The sequence below is a fragment of the Podarcis cretensis genome, assembly GCF_951804945.1.
Source record: "Podarcis cretensis genome assembly, chromosome: 9".
In the NCBI taxonomy this organism is placed as follows: domain Eukaryota; kingdom Metazoa; phylum Chordata; class Lepidosauria; order Squamata; family Lacertidae; genus Podarcis; species Podarcis cretensis.
In genome coordinates, this window is record NC_137178.1 from 31597179 (window position 1) to 31605281 (window position 8103).

Here is an 8103-nt window from a genome sequence, read left to right on the forward strand (position 1 = left end):
AACAACTAGAGTTCCCAGGTTTTTTTGGGAAGAAGTAGCATTACAGTGCTTTAAAGGCCTGGTGCAGGTGTGGCCCAGTGTGGTCAGGACCTAAGATGAGTTTCATGAATTATTGCATCCACCACATCAGGTCCATGGTGACTCCGTGGCTTATTCACATCACTAGTTTGCCACCATGTGCATATTTAATAATGAAGATTTTAATTTTTAAGGTGAGAGAGAAAGAGAATGGTGAAAGAAGCCAAATGTGAGGCTGTGTGAATTGGCTCTCATTTCTTATCCAAAAAAAATCTTTACGGGACTCAAAAGCCCTTAGCTAATAGTTAAGAAGGCTGGCATAATCTTATCCAGCAAAATAAAATTACCACTATCTGGTGGCCAATATCATATGAAACTCGAGAGCCAGAGTGCATCTCAGCCAGAAGCAGATATATAAAATGTCTTTTTCAGAAACAGAAGGAAAATTCATTAGCTGACCTAATCTGTGTTTAGGAGGAGCAGCTCTGCTGGCACCAAGATGTGGTCTCTCTTAAGTACAGCTTGCTGATCAATTGTTTATGACGGTGATGAAATCCCACATTGCCACTATTATTTATACAGCAATACAATATACCTTCTATGGACAAAATGACTCTCAGGCATTTACAGGCTTATTTCCAAGCTCATTTTGCTAATGAGGTATTAACATGGAACATGAGGAAGCTTTGATATTTCCTCTGCCACGTTTCAGAATTACCTATAGGTTCAGCAACGCTTCTCTTTAGTGGTGCATTTTCTTTCCTGGGATGCCAATCAACATCCTTTTCCAACTGTTCAGATTGCACCTATTCCCCCCCCCCCACTGATACTTTAGAATCCATTTCCTTTCAGAGGATCCCAGCCATCGATCACAATCCAGAGACAGGCTCTACACAGCCAAGAGGCAGTATGCACAAAACCAGGTTTCAAGTTTCCTTTCCATCCAGAGTTGCTTCCACCAAATCATAAACCAAATCATTATCTAACAAAGAGGGGCTGAGGGCCCTCAACATACTGACTCTGCCACAGTGCCCCCCATTGGCCTTACTTGGCAGCAGGGCCTGCCCCTTTCATCTCTAGTAGCTGATACTGAGAGGGGGTGGAGGTCATGTAGCGGCAGCAAAATGTCAGAGGAAAGAGGTAGGTGTTCAGACAACCTGCCCTGCACCCCCGTAGGTAGGTTGCTGTCATCGGGAGTACACTGGATGCATTCCAATGGCAGTTCATTCTGTTCTCTTGCCATTTCCTTACCTGATCATTTTTGCATTTTATTTGATCTTTCACGTGACATGAAAGCCACTTCTAGAAATAGTGGAAGTTTAGCTCTCATTTCAGGAACAATCTGTTGGCAACCCTCTCGACACATCAAAGAAGTGTTGCAAATTTTGCATGAGAAATCAGGTTGGCAAAAACGAAACTCCACGGTGCCACCTGGTGTCAAAGTGTTAGAATGCATAAACAACGCAAATGAAGCACTTTTTCTTTGCCAATGTAGCTGAGTCCCCTCTTAACCCAAAATATCAGGGGGATTAAGTGACAAAACTTAGGTAGCAGACCAACATGTGGTTTTTTTTCTTCTTCTGCTTTCATGGGGCAGCAGAAGTGTGCATGTGTGAAAAAGGTGGGGGGAGTAGCAACATGTCCAGTGACACAAACATAGAAACACATTGCATTTGAACAGTAATGGCTGATCTAGGAGATTAATACTACCATCTTCATTTCAATAAAGTGGCCTCAGTCATTTTCCCAAGCCTGTTAGCCTTCGCTTGAACACACATATATCTCTGTGAAAACAATGCGAGGAAGGTACATATGCATGAGGAAGAGACTCATTAACCCTCCCACAGCAGCTCAGGCTTTCAGTGTCCTTATTCTATTACAGAAGATGAAAGCTTGCATGGCTCACAGTTTAGCTGCTGCTTCACACATGGTAAATTGGCCTTGTTTAGTTAGGAAGGCATAATTCCTGCTAATAGTGTCAGATACACTTTCTATTGGGCTCTTTGTAAATGGACGGGGAGGGGGGAAATCGATGTGCAAATTTCAGGGGCCCGGAGCTTTCGCAAATGAGCACATGGACCATTAACATCCATTCAGCAAGGGTGGCTTTGATCTTTTTTTTTTAAGGAGCAAAAAAAGAAAGCGAAGAAAGAAAGAGGAAACTCAAAAGGTTCCTGATTATTATTCTTATTCTAGATTTAGTGATCAAATTGATGGTGCTTCCAATATATTTTTTGTTTCATTTTACATTTTCCTTTTATTCTAATAGCTCATAATTGGATACATTTATGATCTACAAGTAGTATGTTGGAGTAGGATACACATTCACACACATGCAATCTGCTGCTTTAATATCAGCACTCTCATCTCCTTTTACAAAAATATGTCACAGGCATCCACCCAAGAACAGCCAATCAAGAAATGTTTGGTGGGGTAAGCATGAACAGGGAGAATGTTTTATTAACACCTATAACATTTCAGCCATTTGTGAATTAGGAGCTTGGCTCTGTACTCACTGAAGTCTACGGATTCTTGCACATGGTTTGAGTGGCTTCAGAAATTCTAAATGGTGGCAGGGGACAGGAAGTATGCATGGCTTGGACTTCCTGTATTCTGTATATATTTATAACTTCCAAAATGGACCCATGTGTTCCCAGTTTAGGACCACTGACATATTGTGTGAGCCTCCACTTCAGGCATTACACAGAAACAATAACAAAACACCACTAAGAAATGGAGACCACTGGACTCAGATTTTCTTTTCCATGTCTGAATATCTGCATCTGCCCCCAGATGAGGGGTCATAAATCATTCCGTCTCTCAAGCTAAGGACTGCATTTCCTCACAGATGATGAGCGCCACAACCCCAGAGTCGGTCATGACTGGACCTAATGGTCAGGGGTCCCTTTACCTTTACCTAACCGCGTGTTTGCTCCGCAGCAACTTCACCACCACTGCATTCGTCCCTGTCTCCTTCTGGGATGCTGCAGCAACCCAGACAGATGGAGGTCAGCAGGTGAGCAGCACAGCTTCGCCACCCCATCTGCCACTAGTTAAGTGAAGGCAATCCTTTGCTCACCCATCTAATGCTATCCTTGACTTCCCCTAAGTGCTCAGCATTAGGAGACAGCAAGGAGAACGTCACATCTGTCCTCTCCTAGCAAGGCCATCAGTTGGCATAAGTCATTCTTAGGTGAAATTGGGCGTGTTTCTGTGTGTGCTGAATCCTAAAACCTCACAAAGCAGTTTCATTGTCCCTCTCCACCCCACCCCCCAAAAAACCAAAAAACCACAGCAACATTTCACTGCTACTTTAAATGTCTCTCTCCTTCTTTCTCTTTTTGGTAGACTGAGCTAATCCTGGTTTCCCAGCGATGTTTGAGAAATGCTTCTCTAATTAAAATCAGACAAATATTTTCTGCCCTATGTAATAGGTAATGTAAAGTACATGTGCAATGGTTTAGCCGAACATCTAAACTTCACATAAAGAAAGTTTTTCATCTGGGTTCAGAGGCTCAGTGAAACACACAGGCCTTCTAATATTGCCTGTCCTGTCAGTACTCTCTGGTATGCTCAGTGCTGCTAAAGGAGAGGGTTTGGAGCGTGCAGTAATTCTTCACATATGCCAGACACTATTCTTTTTTTAAAAAAAGAAAGAAAAAGCAGAGAGAGAGAGAGAGAGAGAAGAAACCAACGTAATGGCTGGGAGGATATATGAGAAGGATATACTGGAGGCTAATTTCTGTGATGTTTCTTTGAAAGCATGTACCTTAATCTAATCTCATTTTGGGAACATTTGGCGGTAGCAAGTTGCATACAAAACAAACAAGAAATGTTTCAACTGGCAATCAGATGCCTGGCTAATGTACCTAGGGCAGGCTTTTAAATATTTTTAACAGCTAAAAGACCAGATGCATGACATTTTAGGCTACTGTTCAACAAAAGCAGCAGGCACTCTAGAGCTCCCAGGTCTCTTCAAACTAAAAATTAAAGGTTGTGATTCAAAAACACATTATGGATTCAATCTGCACGGGTTACAAACCAGCTTGTACGAATTGTGGATTGTAGATAAATGGGTCTGGCCAGGGGATTGAGCAATGGGCCTATCTAGGGGTAGGGATGCCTGAATCTGTCCATTTCTGGCGCTCTCTGGCCCACTCCAGGTGTACTGTTTTACAGACATTAGTTCCAATGTTTTCTTGTAGTGAACTGTAGTGGACCATCCACACCTGTGGATGTCATGTATCATTTTGGGAAGAGTGTTTTCCCCATCTGCACTAATAATGGATGAGTTTAGATTGTGACAAATTGTGAAAAGCTGTAGGCACTCCCCTTCTGTTCCCTTGCTCCTCCAGCCAGTAGATGCTGGAGTTATGAGCATGCACACAGGGTTCTAAATCTCTTTCACTTGGGGGGGGGAGGTGGCGGCGGTGGTATTTAACACTTGTTGTTCCAGTTTTTAAAAGCATGAAAAAGAAGTTGGCCAAACCACACACCCCCAAATGCCGTGCAAAGTGCAGGAAATAGTACAAAACGCCTTCGACACAATGAAAATATGGCAGAACTGTTCCAAATATTTCACAAATGCCAATTTTTTTGCATTAGGAGCAAGTGGTTTGATTTCAGCAATATTCCGGAATATAGATGAAATGGTAACAACATTATGCAGAAGCAAAACAGCAGCTATACTGTTACAAATTGTACATCTGAAAGGGTCCTCCATTCCTCATTTTTCCAGTGAAAGAGAGAATTTGGTCTATCACCTCACTGCTTGGCCCAAAAGCAGCATGATGCATGTCTGATGCACTTGTCCTACTGTAAAGCCCAGACAATGATGATAAGACTAGCTTATCTAAGGCCACTGACAAATTTTGTGGGAGGCAGGATTGTAAGCCCAAGCCCCAAACTTTGTCTGTTTGCTGTTTCTTTGTTACTAGTCTTCTATAAGATGCAACCTAAGAGTTCAGAGATCTTGGTTGAGCCTAAGGGTCTGCTTCCGCAATCATTACTCAGTAAACTGCTCATTTTACACTATATAGCAGAGCTGGTAAGCAATATCTAACATAATATGGGACAGAGCCACTTTCAAGGTTAAACATGAATATAGTAGTAGGTTGGATGGAAGGTGTGCGTTCACTCTCCTCATTACAAAGTTTCTCACACTGTCAGCTCCTGAAGCAACATCTAATTTCTGATACAGGTAGGTAGCCGTGTTGGTCTGCCATAGTCAAAACAAAATAAAAGAAAAAAAATTCCTTCCAGTAGCACCTTAAAGACCAACTAAGTTAGTTCTAGGTATGAGCTTTCGTGTGCATGCACACTGAAGAAGAAGTGTGCATGCACACGAAAGCTCATACCTAGAACTAACTTAGTTGGTCTTTAAGGTGCTACTGGAAGGAATTTTTTTTCTTTTATTTTGTTTTAATTTCTGATAAGTATAGTAGAAACATTATCCTTCTTTCCATTTCCCATATTCTATATGAATGCAGGAAAACGGTTGGTTCATTGTAGCACAGTTGCTATTATCTACTCTTAGTGAGTGAGCATAGGTTGACCTTTGGTAGCCTTCTCCCTTATCCATCCCAGTCTACCAGAAAAAGTTTTTTGCACAGCAGTAATAAGCAATATACAGCGACTTGTGCATTATTACTATATGTACAGTAATATATGTACTAGTGGCCAGATGTATAAAGAATCACTTCACTGCAGGAGCACATAGAACTAGGTCAGGAGGTCTATTAAATCAAACAGACTGACTTTGATTAAACTGCATGGTTTTGAGAAAGTGAACTAGATAATCTCCACTGATTTCTTTTGCCAGAAAATGTGAAACAATGAAAAAAAAAGGTGTCAGAGATTTTGAGAGATACTGTTTTTATGTAACAGAGGGAACTAATAAGTAGCTGGTAAAGAATGAAAACTGTACTTTACACTGATCACCAATTCCCTGGGATTTAAGGGATGGATAAGGCCTTAAAAGGATTTTTCTTTCAATTTAGAATTTGGCTTTTGAGACTTTTTCCTTTTTTTAAAAAAGAACCATATATAACATTACTGTAAAGTAAAACCTTTAGCATTTATAGATTGGAACAGTTTCTAGAGAGAACTATTTGGCAACGTCAAAAAAGTTGTAAAGTTTTTTGTTTGTTTTTTAAACTTACTCAAAATACATTTTTTAAAATCCTCCTAAAGCAATGGGTCAAATATTAAAACTTTGCTCATTCTTTTCACATTCCCAATGCATTCATTTGAAGGTGATGTGAGATAAGCTATGCCATCCTTTGCTGCATGAAAAAAGAAGACTTTCTCCTCCAATAACAGCATCCTGAGGGCTGAATAGGCACCATCTACCTAAATTCCACAGAAACAGTTTTAGGCCAAAAAGATGGTATGGAAAGTTGCCAGGGTGACTGGGTGTGAGGTGACAGGAAAAGGGTGTTTTTAGCAAGGTGTGCTGGGAAGAAGGGAGAACAAAAAGACAGAGATCCATCTTGGGCAAGCTGGCTGAAGGTTGGAAGAGATGCCTTGGACTCCAGTATTACACTGCTGTGTGAAACAAGACCCTCTTGTGATGACCATGCTGTAACATCTGGACTCCCTCCAACCAAACTCAGGTCTAAATATGAGAATAAATCATATTTCTTAAAGCTACAGCAGTCTCCACTGCAACTTGATTCTCAAAGGAACACAGATCCCAGGTGAGTGCCTTGAACCTGCCTGGAATTTTGCTACTGCTTGGCAGAGAGCGTGTCCAACGTTTGTAACAATATAACAAACTATTCCACTTCAGGGCTGGCACAAGGACCCCTCCAGGCTGGTGTGTTTTTGTGGCCAATGTCCTTATTGGAGGTGGGGTGGAATCGTGTTTTCTGACTTGGACTGATTGGATTTCTTTGTTGTCACAAGTTGGCAGGTGGACTGTGATCAAGTAGGAGCCATGTGGAGGAGAGAAGGAGAAACTGAAAATTAACATTTTGATCAAGGGGAGGTAGAGCGGTTAGGATAATGACAGAGGCTGTCATTGCCTTAGTGCAGGAACAGCTTCTCTATCTGGTCCTCAGAATTCTCCGGTTGCCATTTCTCTTCTCTAGGTCACCTTGTCTCCCGGCTTCACCTCTCACCAGCCCTGCTCTGTGCTGTCCTTGGGTGCTGTCGTCCAGCTGGAATGCTAGAGGCTCTTGGTAGCTCCCAATCTTCTTCCAAATGGAAGTGTTTGCTGGGGTCTGTTAAGGGAATTTATAAAGAGGTTCTTCGGTGATGTTAAATTAGAAATTCTAGATATTAAGCAATGTATAAATACATGGAATAAACAAATGTCCATAGTAGGATGGGTTTTAGCAGTTTATTCCTTATTAAATATTCCACTCAGAACCATACATTGTCAAACCTATGGAGAGGGCATCCTTGATCCCACAATCAGCTAGAGAGGCACAGTTGAGTTGTTGAGGGCTCAAGGAGAACTGGTCGTTCCTTCTCACCCCTATAACCAATCGAGTCTGAACTTTCTTTGAGAAGGTTGTTTTCTAGGTTTTTTCCATCATGTAAGTTCCCGCTTGCACTCTTAAGCGAAGCACTATAGACACAAGTGTATGATGTCATTTATGCTTTGTAAGAACTCTAAGATCCATAGCTGTCTGTAATTCCACAAGTAACCCAAGCCAGACATTCCCCCACCTGCACAGATGCTCCTTTGTCTCCAGCAAAGGAACCCCCAGAGCTGACCAGATGATTCATCACATTTTCCTGTGATCACTGAGGATGAATTTTTGACTCATTCTTCACTTGATTCACAGTGGGTCCCTGCCATGGTTTCTTTCTCCTCTTGTGTGTAATCAACAGATACTTCAGCTACTGCTGACCTTGTACAATATTGCCACGTACAATATTCCTTTTCTACATACTACCTGGCTGTCTAGTATCTTATTCTAACAGTAGTCTCTTTTTCATCTATCATCAAGAATAAACGGAACCTGGGATATAGAAAGCAGAGGCCTCTGCTTTAAGTATTCTCAACAGGGGACTCAAATTTTAAACTGGCCAGAAAGCAGCCCTTACTCTCATTGGATATGTAGATTCACACTCCAT